The 14,912-nt window shown below is 37.4% G+C and overlaps 1 pseudogene; it reads right to left on the reverse strand.

Annotated features, from left to right (window-relative positions):
- Window positions 1-9,844: 9,844 nt before the first annotated feature.
- Larp4-ps1 (La ribonucleoprotein 4, pseudogene 1) lies at window positions 9,845-12,220 on the reverse strand (annotated as a pseudogene).
- Window positions 12,221-14,912: the final 2,692 nt, after the last annotated feature.

A 14,912-nucleotide genomic window follows, 5' to 3' on the forward strand; every position in this document is an offset into this window, starting at 1 on the left:
AGAAAGTCTCGAGATAGGCAGTCTCTGTATGAAACTGGTGAGGCAGCAACCTGCCTTGGAAACTAGATGGTTAGAGAGATTGCTGCCAGGCTCAGAGAATAGCCCTGAGCAGTATGAGATGGGATGGAGCTTAGCCAGTGAGACGCTTTGCTGACTGAGATGAAAATATTCCACAGATGACATGTGGCCCTACGGTGTCAGCACTAGCTCAGGATAAAAGAAACTTTTAAAAAAAATTATTTTTACTGCAACAAGTGGTGAAACAACATGTTAGGCAAGAATCTACTAAAAACTTAAGTTTATCAGCCTAAGAGAGTTAAATTTTATTTTCTAAGCGAGAGAAAGTTGGCACCATGATTAGTCAAGTGATGGTCCAAGCTCAGGAACCTTAAACAATGGAACAGAAGGGGATGCTCACAGACTCTAAGTCCCATGATATGAAAAGTACAGGCTGCTCTTAGTTAAAGAGAACTAAAATAATGGAAGCTGCCTGCTTCCTTAGATGTTGTTTAGAGTATGATTTATTTAAAAGGCTGCTTTATTTGCTTTTAGAATACTTATATACAGAGTTTGTCTGAATCATGTCGGAAGTTTCACCAATGATTCTAAACTAGGTAGAAATAAATAAAAGTCACACCAGGCAGAGTGAATACATATATTATAGAAGTTATTGATAAATAAAAGTCTGAAGCTTCAGGTAGGGAGCTTAACAGATAGATGGTAATATTTTGGTCTACACGGGAATTTTGGGTTAAAATCCTGGTTTGACAAGTTGACTGCTTCTTAATGACAGATATCAATGGAAACATGATTAAAGTCATTTTTATAGTTACAAGGAGATAGCACTGAGTTTATCCGAATCACATGGAGATTTTTCACCTGTGGTTCAGAATTTACATAGAGAAAATTAGTCACTGACTCCAAAAAGAGAGTGGTGATATTTGCCAATTATATAAAGTTATTATAAAATAGAAGTCTATACACTAGGCTGAGTGAATACAGAATTTATTATAGAAGTTAAAATAAATAAAAATATGATGCTCCAAGTAGTAAGCTTAACAAATGCATTTTGGGCAAAAATCTTAGTTTGACAAGTTGCTTACATCTTATTGGTATCAGTATTAATAAAAATGTGATTAAATTGTTTTAGAATTAACCTGCTAATGCCATATGGCTCGTTGATGCTGGCTAGCGAGGGTTTGTGGTTATTTTTGATATTTACCACAGCAGGAGGCTCATATTCTCTTAACATGTACTCCACAGGAATGTTGGGTTAATTTCCTGGCATGACAGATTAGAAAGCCTAATCAGTCTCATACAGTATTGTTTAGCTTACTTCTTTTATAAATTGCTTTAATTTTGATAATGGGTGTGATTTTGAGTCTTGTGATTATATTATTTCTCTGGGAGAGAGTAAAAGATACAAGCTTTTCTGGTTACAGACAAAAGAACACTGTATTTTGGGAGAAAGGTTTTGTCTTTGTGTTTTAAAAAAAGATGATTTTACTTTTCACTAACCAATTAACAATTTTTAGAAAAAAAATGTTTTTAAAGAAGTTGTAGTCTTTGTTTTTTGATATCTGAGTAGTATTCCATTGTATAGATGTGCCACATTTTTCTGTATCCATTTCTCTGTTGAAGGACATCTGAGTTCTTTCCAGCTTCTGTTTATTATAAATATGGCTGCTATGAACATAGTGGAGCATGTTTTTGTTATATGTTGGAGCATCTTTTGGGTATATGCCCAGGAGAGGTATAGCTGGGTCCTCAGGTAGTTCAGTGTCCAATTTTCTGAGGAACCTCCAGACTGATTTCCAGAGTGGTTGTGCCAGTTTGCAATCCCACCAACAATGTAGGAGTGTTCCTCTTTCTCCACATCCTCGACAGAATCTGCTGTCGCCTATGTTTTTTATATTAGCCATTCTGATTCTCGTGAGGTAGAATCTCAAGGTTGTTTTGATTTGCATTTCCCTGATGACTAAGGACGTTGAACACTTCTTTGGGTACTTCTCAGCCATTATGTTCCTCAGCTGAGAATTCTGTTTAGCTCTGTACCCCATATTTTAATAGGGTAATTTTGCTCTCTGGAGTCTAACTACTTGAGTTCTACGTATATTTTGGATATTATCCCTCTATCAGATGTAGGATTGGTAAAAATCTTTTCCAAATCTCTTGGTTGCCTTTTTGTCCTAATGACATTATCCTTTGCCTTATAGAAGCTTTGCAGTTTTATGAGATGCCATTGTCGATTCTTGATCTTCGAGCATAAGCCATTGCTGTTTTGTTCAGGAAATTTTTCCTCAGTGCCCATGTGTTTGAGACTCTTCCTCACTTTTTCTTCTATTAGTTTGAGTATATCTGGTTTGACTTGGAGGTCCTTGATCCACTTGGACTTAGGCTTTGTACAGGGTGATAAGCATGGATCAATCTGCATTCTTCTACATGCTGTCTCCAGTTGAACCAGCACCATTTGTTGAAAATGCTATCTTTTCTCCATTGGATGGTTTTAGCTCCTTTGTCAAAGATCAAGTGACCATAGGTGTGTGGGTTCATTTCTGAGTCTATTCTATTCCACTGATCTACCTGCCTGTCTCTGTACTAGTACCATACACGTTTTATTACTATTGCTCTGTAATACAGCTTGAGATCAGGAATGGTGACTCCCCCAGAAGTTCTTTTATTGTCAAGTATAGTTTTTGTTGTTCTGGGTATTTTGTTATTCCAAATGAATTTGCAAATTGCTCTTTCTAACTCTATGAAGAATTGAGTTGGCATTTAGATTGCTTTTGGCAAGGTGACCATTTTTACTATTCTAATCCTGACAATCCATGAACATGGGAAATTCTTCCATCTTCTGAGATGTTCAATTTCTTTCTTCAGAGACTTGAAGTTCTTGTCATACAGATCTTTGACTTGCTTCATTAGAGTCACACTTAGGTATTTTATACTCTTTGTGACTATTGTGAAGGGTGGCATTTCCCTAATTTCTTTCTCAGCCTGTTTATCCTTTGAGTAGAGGAAGGCTACTTATATTTTAAGTCAATTTTATATCCAACCACTTGCTGAAGAAGTTTATATTTTTTAGTAGTTCTCTGGTGGATCTTTTGGGATCACAAGTATACTATCATGTCATCTGCAAAGAGTGATATTTTGTCATTTTCCTTTTCAATTTTTAATCTTTGACCTCCTTTTGTTGTCTGATTGCTCTGACTAGGACATTGAGTACTATGTTGAATAGGTAGAGAGAATGGGCAGCCTTGTCTAGTCCTTTATTTTAGTTGGATTGCTTCAAGTTTCTCTCCATTTATTTTGATATTGGCTACTGGTTTGATGTATATTACTTCTACCATGTTTAGGTATAGACCTTGAATTCCTGGTCTTTTCAAAACTTTTAACATGAAGGCATGTTAAATTTTGTCAAATTCTTTCTCAGCATCTAATGAGATGATCATGTGTTTTTTTTCTTTGAGTTTGTTTATATACTGGATTATGTTGATGGATTTCCATATATTGAACCATCTCTTTATCCCTGGGATGAAGCCTACTTGATCATGATAGATGATCATTTCGATGTGTTCTTGGACTTGGTTTGTGAGGATCTTATTGAGTATTTTAGCATCGATAATCATAAGGAAAATTGGTCTGAAGTTCTCTTTATTTGTTGGGTCTTTATGTGGTTTAGGTATAAGTGTAATTGTGGCTTCATAAATAAATTGTGTAGTGCTCCTTCTGTTTCTATTTTGTGGTATAGTTTGGCAATATTGATATTATGTCTCCTATGAAGGTCTGATAGAATTCTGCATACTAAACTCATCTGTTCCTTGTCTTCTATTGGTTGGGAAACTTTTAATGACTGAGTTTATTTCTTTAGGAGTTGTGGGACTGTTTACATGGCTTATCTGATCCTGATTTATCTTTGGTACCTGTATCTGTCTACAAAATTGTCCATTTCATCCAGATTTTTCAGTTTTGTTTAGTATAGGCTTTTGTAGTAGGATCTGATTTTCTTTAATTTCCTCAGATTCTGTTCTTATGTTTCCATTTTCATTTCAGGTTTTGTTAATTTGAATATACTCTCTGTGCCCTCTGCTTGGTCTGGCTAAAGGTTTATCTATCTTGCTGATATTCTCAAAGAACCAGCTCCCAGTTTTGTTGATTCTTTCTATAATTCTTTTTGTTTCTACTTGGTTGATTTCAGCTCTGAGTTGGATTATTTCCAGCCATCTACTCCTCTTGGGTGTATTTCCTTCTTTTTGTTCTATAGCTTTTAGGTGTGTTGTCAAGCTGCTAGTGTATGCTCTCTCCTGTTTCTTTTCAGAGGCACTCAGGGCTATGAGTTTTCCTCTTAATACTGCTTTCATTGTGTCGCATAAGTTTGGGTATGTTGAGCCTTCATTTTTCATTAAATTCTAAAAAGTCTTTAATTTCTTTCTTTATTTCTCCTTGATCAAATTATCATTGAGTAGAGCATTGTTCAGTTTCCATGTGTATGTGGTCTTTCTGTCTTTGTTGTTGTTGTTGTTGTTATTGTTGTTATTGCTGTTATAGAAGAACCAGCTTTAGTCCGTGGTAATCTGATAGGATGCATGGGATTATTTCAATCTCTTGTATTTGTTAAGACCTGTTTTGTGACCAACTCTATGTTCACTTTTGGAAAAGGTACCATGAGGTGCTAAAAAGGGGTTATATTCATTTGATTTAGGATGGAAATTTCTATTGATATTTGTTAAATCCATATGGTTCATAACTTCTGTTAATTTTCTCTTTGTCTCTGTTTAGTTTCTGTTTCCATTGCTGAGAGTTGGCTGTTGAAGTTTCCCACTATTATTGTGGGAGGTTCCTTGTGTTCTTTGATCCTTAGTAAAGTTTCTTGAGAGTTCATCTTGGTGGATTTTTCCTTTGATGAATATGAACTGTGCTTTTTTATTTTTTGATAACTTTTGGTTGAAATTCAATTTTATTAGATATTAGAATGGCTACTCCAGTCTGTTTCTTGGGACCATTTGCTTAGAATTTTTTTTCCAGCATTATACTCTGAGGTAGTGTCTGTCTTTGTCACTGAAGTGTATTTCTTCTTATCTGCAAAGTTCTGGGTCCTCTTTATGTATCCAGTCTGTTAGTATATGTTTTTTTTTTTTTAAATCAGGGAATTTAGTCCATTGATATTGAGAAATATTAGGGGTTTATTATTGTTGTTTCCTGTTATTTTTGTTGTTAGTGATGGAATATTGTGGCTATTTTCCTTTGGATTAGTTGACATTAGATTACTTTCTTGCTTTTTCTAGGGTATATTTTCCCTCCTTGTATTGGAATTTTTCATCTATTATTCTTTATAGGCTTAGATTTGTGGAAAAATTGATTTTTGTCATGGGATATCTTAGTTTCTCCATCCATGTTAATTGAGGTGTTTTGGGTTTTTTTTTGTTTTTGTTTTTGGATACAGTAGTCTGGGCTGGCATTTTTGTTCTCTTAGGCTCTGTGTGATATTTGCTCAGGATCTTCTGCTTTCATAGTCTCTGGTGAGAAGTCTATTGTAATTCTGATGGATCTGCCTTTATATGTTACTTGACCTTTTTTCTTACTGCTTTTAATATTCTTTCTTTGTTTTGTGCATTTGGTGTTTTGACTATTATGTGGCCGGAGGAATTTCTTTTCTAGTGTTATCTACTTGGAGTTCTGCAGGCTTCTTGTATGTTTACGGGCATCTCTTTCTTTAGGTTAGGGAAGTTTTCTTCTATAATTTTGTTCAAGATATTTACTGGCTCTTTAAGTTGGGAATCTTTGCTCTCTTCTATAACTATTATCCTTGGGTTTGATCTTCTCATTGTATCCTAGATTTCCTGGATATTTTTGGGTTAAGAGCTTTTTGCATTTTGCATTTTCTTTGACTGTTGTCTCATTGTTTTCTTTTTTTTGTTTTGTTTTTCAATAATTTTATTTTTTCTAATTTTGTAATTTTAATTTCCCATAGCACCTTGGCAATGTTGAAAACAATGCAAATACAAAGATGCTCATTTAACAGTTTATGCATGAGTATGTGTCACACCATTGTTACGGGAGGGGAGGGCAGGGGACAGTTTTGACAACAGAACAAATCTAAGCTATGGACAAACAGAAGCCAGATAACTGGTTCTGACACGCCACTCCCCCAACATTTAAGTTACGTCACTCAATGGACACCTGAATCAGTTGGAAAAACAGTAACAGAACATTGTTGTGGGTATCTCTTTACATTTCTAGTCAGTGTTCTGTGCCTATAGAACTGATAACAGAATACTTTGGCTCGCAGACATCAGAGCCGCACCTTTAGGACTGTGCAATGTGTAATAAGACACAACAAATTGTTAGTTTTAAAAATAAACATTGTTATTTAATAATCAGGTGACTTAAGAGAATTCAAAATGTCCTCATTCAGCTAATAAAAACTGAAATGCCCATGCATATTCTTGAAAGCCCAGACTAGCTACTTAGTATATGCCAAAGAGTAGTTAGAATAATAGCCACCAAATTGTAAGGAAATATAAAAAATTAGAAAAAATCCATCATATATTATATTTATATATATTTACGTATTAAAAACCCTCAAAGGAATATACTGTTTGATTTTTATCTTTTCCATATAAAGCCAGAATGAATTAAAATATGGTTAATATATATTGCCAACACAAGCATCAGGAACTGAACCCCAGTGCTGTTCAACTGTGTCAAAGCAAAACCAGTGAACATTTAAGCCAAGAGACTGATTATTAAGGCCATACATAACTAACAAAACTAGACAAAGTGCTCCTAACTCTTAAATAATATTTTCTTGTCCTCTTTACCCTAAGTGAAAGATACTAACTTAATTCCGCCCCTAAGTCTTTGCAAAGCAAATCTGGTTATTTAAAGAGAAAAAGTAATATGAAATAATATTGAAGCTACCTTAACTTTAGGAACTAAAAATAAATCAAAATTCTGCATAACATTTGATTGTATGAAAGATATTTAGGTAGGACAACAAACCCCTGTCATTGGAAGGTTTCGTCCGTCTCCAACACAGGCGGGGAAGAATGTAGACAGATCTTTTCAACGCCACTGAGTATTGGCAAAACTGAGATTATTCAGATTAAAGATTAGATATCAAGACAGAAGACAGAAGGAGAAGGTTTTGCCATGCCAGCCCCTCTAAGCACCGTTTCTCTGAAGTGCGCCGTGATGAACTTGTGTGAACTGTGCTCTCCATGCAGTGGGAACTGTGGTGCAGTACTGTGGGGCACATCAGCATCATCTCATCTACGTGTGGCCTTCAATAATGCAAGCCATGAGGTGAGAATAAACTCTGACGTTTCACATGACTCACAGGCATCATTTACACACGCTGCAGTAAAGTAACTGTCAAATACACACTGAGAATACATAGCACACATTCATACTCATTACCCTCCCCGCACACCCCCATTCAAATGGAGCTACTTACAAATACTGAGGGAAACTGAAATAAAAATCCTATGCTTTAAAAAATTGCTACAGTCATATTTGGAGAAAAAACACCCAAGAATATACTTGCTTTAAGAGGAAAATTTTCTTGAATTTCAACCAGACCTTAGGAGTTGGAGGGATAGCTCAGTGCTATGACACTCATGGGGTCTCTGCAAGGCCCTGGGTTCAAGGGCAGCACTGTACAAAAACCAACCTGAAGTAATGGATTACTGGTAAGCCACACAAACCAGCAAGAAGTTGGAAACTACATCTGTGACACATTTAGAGAAAACAAAACAGTATTTTTCATTTTAAGTGCAAAAATAAAGTTTATAATCTTTATCAAGTGATTTTTTGCAAAATGTTTATTCTATTAATTCACTGCATTCATAAGATGTTAACACTTTAAATGTTTATCATTTCTAAGTAACCCAGAATAAACACTTTTATCATAGATGTAGCTGACAATTATTAAAACTTTCTAAAGCTCTCCCAAATGTTAGTACAGGTAGTTTTATTGTATGTTTCATCTAGCACATATTTAGAAAAAAAAGTATGTAGAAATAATTGTTTCCAACTAAATATATTATACCATGTTATCAATCCATCAAATCAAAAGCGCTCGCCAAGCTGAGTAATACGTTACAAAGAAATAATAACTTGGGTTACACGGACTGTGCAGTGTTTCCAAAGCTCTTAGGAATTACCCACGAACACAAATCTCATACACGTCGGAGGTGGAAGGTGAAGCTTCTCAGTAATGTAATTTAACTTCCATTTACATTCATTTTAAATATATTACTACGATGTTTATGTCACAATGGTGCTTTTCCAGTGTTCACAATTTACAGTTTCAATTTGTACATACGTAACTCAGTAATGTAAGGGACAGTTGTTACTATTGTAAACTATCCCTAAGAAGAAAAATCAACCACCACCCTACATAAAACTGTAAAAATGATCTGACTTAAGACAGATTAATGCAACATGGTTTTTTCATATTTGAGCTATTTTGTAGATACCAGCATGTAACTTTACCTATTCAATGTATGACAGCTACAACTTTATTCACCGAGAAATTATGCATTTATTTTCTTCAACCACTTTTCACTTTATCTCAAAAAATCCTTTTCGTCTGTGAATTCTAAACTGTACTTGGGGATAAGTAAAAGAAAAATGATAAATATTGTAAACAAATTCCCCAAATGAATGTTTGAGTTTTTCTTTTATACCATTTAAGACAGTTAACGGTTTCATCTTTCTTTTCTTAGACAGACACTAGAGAGAGGTAGAGTCCTGGATGGACGAGAGCCGAGACCCACCTGCCTCGCCTGCCTCTGGAGGCCAGAGTTGGAGATTTTCACCCCCACATCGAGAAGCACTATCTCATTCTTTAAATTACTGGCAGGTCAGTACCATTCTGGGACTTTAATTTCTAACTGAGTAAAATCTTTCAATATTCCATTATGCAGCTTAGAATAGTTATATGATTTGATTAAACCGGTCAAAGTAGTAAGAAACACACAGTTCAGTAAATGGTTATTCTGCTTTTGGGGGTAGACAGTCTTAACAACAGAGACTAACAAACAAGAAAAATTTTTAAAAAGGAAAAAAGTCACAGGGCAGTTTGAACCTCTGAAATCTTTTTGACCTATCCAGTATTCAGGTCTAAAACAAAATTTTCAATTTTTTTCTTGAATAATCTCCATGCTTTCCTTAAATATCAAACTGATTGGTAGTCACAGCTTCATACACAATCAGAGCTCAACAGCTTGCTTATACAATACAGTATTAGTAATGTCAAAACAAAAACAAAAAACAAAAAACAAAAAACCCAAAAAAACTAAATTCCAAACTACAAAGAAAATCGACTCAAGTATTACATTCAGCTTTGAAATCATTTTCTACGTGACAACAGATTTGGCTTCAATCACTTGTGCACACACTCAGACCCAGAACAGACCCCCAGCCACTCATCTGCTCTGCAACACAAGGCCACGTAGTCAGAAGAGCATCCTTCAAGCCAAACTTTAAATAGATTAAAAAAAGTAATTTCTAATTTTTACAGAAATGTTTCTTCAAAAAATATTTTCTCTCACTCCCTCATCTCCTATACTGAAGGATGTACAATGTTTTTTGTTTTGTCTCCCAAGCTAAATCTGAACCCTCAAAATTGATTCCAGGCAGAAAATCCCTGCAAATTAAAATCAAAAACAAAAATAGAAAAATTATATTTATATATATGTGTGTATATATATATCTTTATATATATTTATACTGATTGGAATCCTCCAGCATTTGAAAATCATTTAGAGATGAATTTTTGGGCTCTTCCTACTCACAATTCCAAAATCCGTAATATTTGGGGACATACTTCGCATTCTTTCCTGGCTACTTCCTCCCCTCAAAACAGTTCAACAGCGGCTCAAGTTTAGTGGGAAGAGAAGTTTCTGAGTAGTTTTTGTTAGAGCTGTTTTTACTTTGGTGATCTGGGTGGCACTTACTGCTCCTTCCCATTCTGTCGAGTCACTCCCTGAGGTGCAGCCCTATGGCTGAACTGGCGTCTCTGTTCCCTGATTTTTCCAGCTGCTCCTCGGGGAATGGTGTTGCCTCGGAAGCCAGAAATGATCCTTACTAGCCCTTGTTTCCGGTTTTTCCTGTGGCTTCTCAACAGGCTTCTCAGGAGCTCCGTTCTCTTCGTTTCTGGTGGGAGACTCTACATTGGACCGAAGCTCCCTCAGTGGCTGGACAAGAACCGGAGACCGCTCCTTAGGAGGCTTCTGGCACACTTCAGCATAGCTTAACTTTCGAGGTTCCTGTGGGGCCACAGCTATAGGTGTATTTACGGTACTATTGCAAGGTGAAGCAGTGTTTGCCCTTGATGGCTTTGTAGTAGTTGGAGAAGACACTGGCACTGGCACTGGCACTGGATTGAGAACATCTTTTGGAGCAGCGGAATCCTCCATTTGATCCTTCTCCTTCTGAGTTGTGCTGCTTAATGCAGGAGGCTCAGCTGTACATGGAGGACTAGGACTTATGCTGAGTTGTGGCACAGAAGCGCAGTCTGTCTGTCCGTCTTCTGCAGGCACCGGACAACTAACTCTCAAGTCCTCATTGTCCTTTTCTTTGCAGACACTTTTAACAACATCAGACATTCTCTTCTCCAAAGCGAGTTCATCTGGCATTCTTGATGAGCTTCCGGGTAGAGGAGGGAAATTTGTAGCAAGTAAGTCAAACTTTGGTGCTGGAGCCTTTGCTTCAGTTGCGGCAGGTTGGGGTCTTGGGATCCTGTCATCTTCTCTTCGTCTTCAACCTCTAAAGAGAGTTCTCCTGCCTCTTCCAAAGTCCCCATTCTGTTCCATCTGTAAAATGGGAGCATCCTTTGGAAGATAAGTTTGTTCCTGATGCCCTGTTACTGTTGGGTTATGCCGTTCAGAAAGAAAGATCCTTGAACTAGATCTGCTCAACGGTCCATCCCCCAATGACACAGATCCATCTGTTGAGTGTTCTGAACCACTAGATGACCTAAAATGAGGCTTCACACGATTTTTTTGGAATGGTCGGCCCATATTCATAGCAGCAGCATTTGTTTTATAAGATCCCGGTGAACTAAAGCCATTCACAAAGCTACCATTGGGAAAGGGAGCCAGTGGTGTTTCAAAGTACGGTGCAGGACTTGGAGACCAAGACGGGGGCACAATACTATACACTGAGTACTGCTGATGTGGATTGTACACTGGCTGCATGAAGACTGGCGAGGGATACTGGGTTGGAGTCTGAATGGGTTGAGTATACATACTAGAATCCATTAATCGATAACCATTCTTAGCAAAAAATGTATTGATGGCTTTTATCCTTGCCATAATTGGCTTGCCCTGAAACGTTTTAACTTCTTCTCGTAAGTATTTAAAAGCCTGCTGTGCGTCTGTGTCTGACTGGAAAGTGATATACCAGTTGCTGTTGTGTGCAAACTCACAGCTTATCACTTTGGGGCAGTTTTCATTTTTAAACAAAGCTTTCACTTCCTCTACAGGTGTCGTCTCAGGAATTTCTCTGAGAATCACAATACAGCGCTTATGACTTGGTCTCACCTTTTCTCCCTTCATCAACTTGTACCATAGGGGAAGATCTCAATACTTCAAGAATTAAGTCTGGATCAGTAGTCAATTTTTTTATTTCTTCCATGTTGGCAATTGTCCATATTGGGACGAACTGATCGCTATCCATTTGAGATATCAAGTACAGGTCCTTTGATAAATTTTCTCGTGAGAAACAGGATTCCAATTGTTTTTTCAGACATTCTTTTAAATCTTCTGTAGAAATTGTTGAACTGCTTTCTCCAGAAACATCGTATAGTTGGTAACTCAGGTCTTCAGGTCCTAAGATCATTCCATCAGCTGATTCTTCAATGTCTGGGGTATTTCTTGTGGGTTCACAAGATGGAGAATACATTACTTCATATTCCTTACACATTTCCTCTGAAAGTTCTGTATTGCCCTCGGGGTGAGATCCAGATGTGGCTGCAGTTTCATGCCAAGATGTTTCAGTTACAGGAGTGCCATCTGGATTTCCAGAAGGAATTTCTTGCCATACTTTGGCATTAGGATTTAAACCAGTGCCTTTAGATGTCACGTGGTCAACGAAGAGCAACATGTCTGCTTCCGCTAGGCCCGATCGTTCACGCTGCCGCGACTCCAACTGGCTCACAGGCCCGGGCCCCAATCGGTAGGATAAGGACACTCGCCTTGCCCCTCCACCCGGCAAGGGCCCGGCTCCTCCTTCTCATTGTTTTCTATGTTATCTTCTGCTCCTGAGATTCTTGTATTCTGTTGGTAATGCTTGTGCCTATTACTCCTGATCTCCTGATTTCTTTCCTAGATTTTCTATCTCCAGGTTTATCTACCTTTGTGATTTATTCATTGTTTCTATTTCCATTTTAGATCCTACATTGTTTTGTTCAATTCCCTCACCTGTTTGTTTGTGTTTTCCTGTAATCCTTTAAGGGGTTGTTTGTTTGTTTTGTTTTGTTTTGTTTTTTTGTTTGCTCTTTAAGGGCTTCTACCTGTTCACCTGTGTTGTCCTGTATTTCTTTAAGGCAGTTATTTATGACCTTCTTTAATTCTTCTAACTTCATCATTTGTTGTGATTTTAAATTATAATCTTGTTTTTTCAGTGGGCTGGGGTATCCAGGGCTTGCTGTGGTGGGGGAACTGGGTTCTGATCAGGCCATGTGGCTTTGGTTTCTGTAGTTTAGGTTCTTGACCTTACCTTTCACCATCTGTTTATCTCTGGTGTTACCTGGTCTTGCTTTCTTTGACAGTGGCTTGACCTTCTTATAAGCCTATGTGTCAGCACTCCTAGAGACTGGCTTTCTACTAGCAGGATCTGGGTCCAGAGAGCTGTGGCACAGGGTGAGCTCTGGGCACAGGTATAAACCGGAAGAGTTCTGTCCCAGACTGCTTCTCGGTTCCTGTGTCCAGAGGGCTCTATTTGGCTTCCTCTTGGTCCAGGAATGTGAACAGATGTGGTGGTGTCGCCTATGCTCTCAGGATTGTCTGCACTTCTGAGAATCCAGCCCTTTCCCCACAGGATCTGGGTGCAGAGAGCTGTGGCACAGGGTCAGCTCCCAGCTCAGGTGGACATCTTTTCCATTTGAAGGATGCTTTCAGGCAAGTCTCCATTTGTTCTTAAACTCACAGTACAGTTTATACTTCCCTCTCTTTAGTACTAGGATTGCAGGCATATTCAATCATATATGATATTTTTTATTATTTTTAAATATCTGGTCACTTAGATATTTTACCAAAGACTGTACAGTTCTAGATACATCTCAGTGATACTAGTTCAGTGGGCTTGGACTGCACTGAGGAGTCTACAGTTCTACCTACGCAGCCCATACAATTTTGACATAAGTGGAACATGAAATGCATTATAATAAATGCTACTTGGATGATTAATAGTAATGGTTCACTGACAAGAGTATGATTTCAGCTCTCCCATCTGCAGCACTTAACACAACTGGAAAAATTGCTTAACTTCTCCTGGGTTTCAGTTTCCTCATCTGTAGAACCTGTAACAAAGATAACAACAACAATAATAATGCCTCCAATGCTTTCTGATAAATAAATAAGTTTTTATTTGGAAGGGGTCTAAATTCTGTATTCAAAGGATTGATTTTTAATATTAATTTTTCTAGATTTTAAATGTTTGTATTATTATTATTATTAAAACTTTTCTTATTATTTTATGATGTGTGTATCTTTCTTTCATGTGAATCTATTGTACCACATGTGTGTAATACCTGGAGGTCAGAAGAGAGTTTGAGATCACCTGTAACTGGAATCACATATAGTTCTGAGATGCCTTATGAGTCCTGGGAATTGGACATGGGTCTTCTGGAAAAAATGGCCTCAGCTCATAACTGATGAGCCATCTCATCAGGTCCATTAGAGAATTCTTTTGGAGACTTTCCATCTGACTTCAGCTAATATAACCGTGTAGACAGTCAGGTATAGACAGTCAGGTGTCAGCTCCACTGATCTTGGGAGATAATTAGTTTCTGTTGAATATGAAGTTCCCCAAAACTTAGTTTCTCAAACTGTGATCTGAAACCCTGAGTGAGGCCATCATGTAATGGAATGTGGGGGGCATAAAAATTTTTGGCAATGGTGAAAGGTTTCTGAACATGCAATGACTTATATTTAAAGTCAATTATCAATGAATCTGAGGAATTCCTAGCAACACTTGCCTGTGTTGCACTGAGTAGTTTTGTTATAGCCTTGGGTCTGAGCATACAGAAATACTTTTTTTCAATTTTTATAATAATTCTTTAACATGATACTCATAGAACCACTATTTAAATTATATTTGTCTTTCATAAGGGTAACAATATTCTTTGATTCCATGTCTTATTATGCTTATTATGTAGTCCATGTTAGTCTTGAACTTCTGGTGATCTTTCTGACTCTGTCTGTGAGTGCTGTAGTAACTCTTAGGGACACAATGTCGGGTTTCAACGTGATAACTTTTAGAAGTTGGCCTGAGACATTGAGAGATTGCTCAGTTGGAAAATTGATTGCTATGTAAGTCCAGGAACTGAGTTCGAATCCCTAGCACCTAACTTAAAATAATAACATAAAATGGGCATACTTCTGGAAAAAGTGGAGGATTACAGAAACAGGTAAATTTCTGGACAGTCAGTAAAGGCAATCAATGAAGTTTGGGTTCAAAGAGAAAGGAGAGAATCGAGAGAAGGGGACACAATAGGGAGCAAGACAGAGAGAGGGGAAAGGAGAGATGGAAAGAATGAATAGGGGAGAGAGAGAGAGAGAGAGAGAGAGAGAGAGAGAGAGAGAGAGAGAGAGAGAGAGAGAGAGAATAGTAGAAGTGAAAAGATAACTTATATTGAATTTGGCCACCACAGGACCTGCATGCATCTTCCATACATGCATAAT

Source organism: Rattus norvegicus, chromosome 18 (assembly GCF_021556685.1).
Source record: "Rattus norvegicus strain SHRSP/BbbUtx chromosome 18, alternate assembly SHRSP_T2T, whole genome shotgun sequence".
Lineage (NCBI taxonomy): Eukaryota > Metazoa > Chordata > Mammalia > Rodentia > Muridae > Rattus > Rattus norvegicus.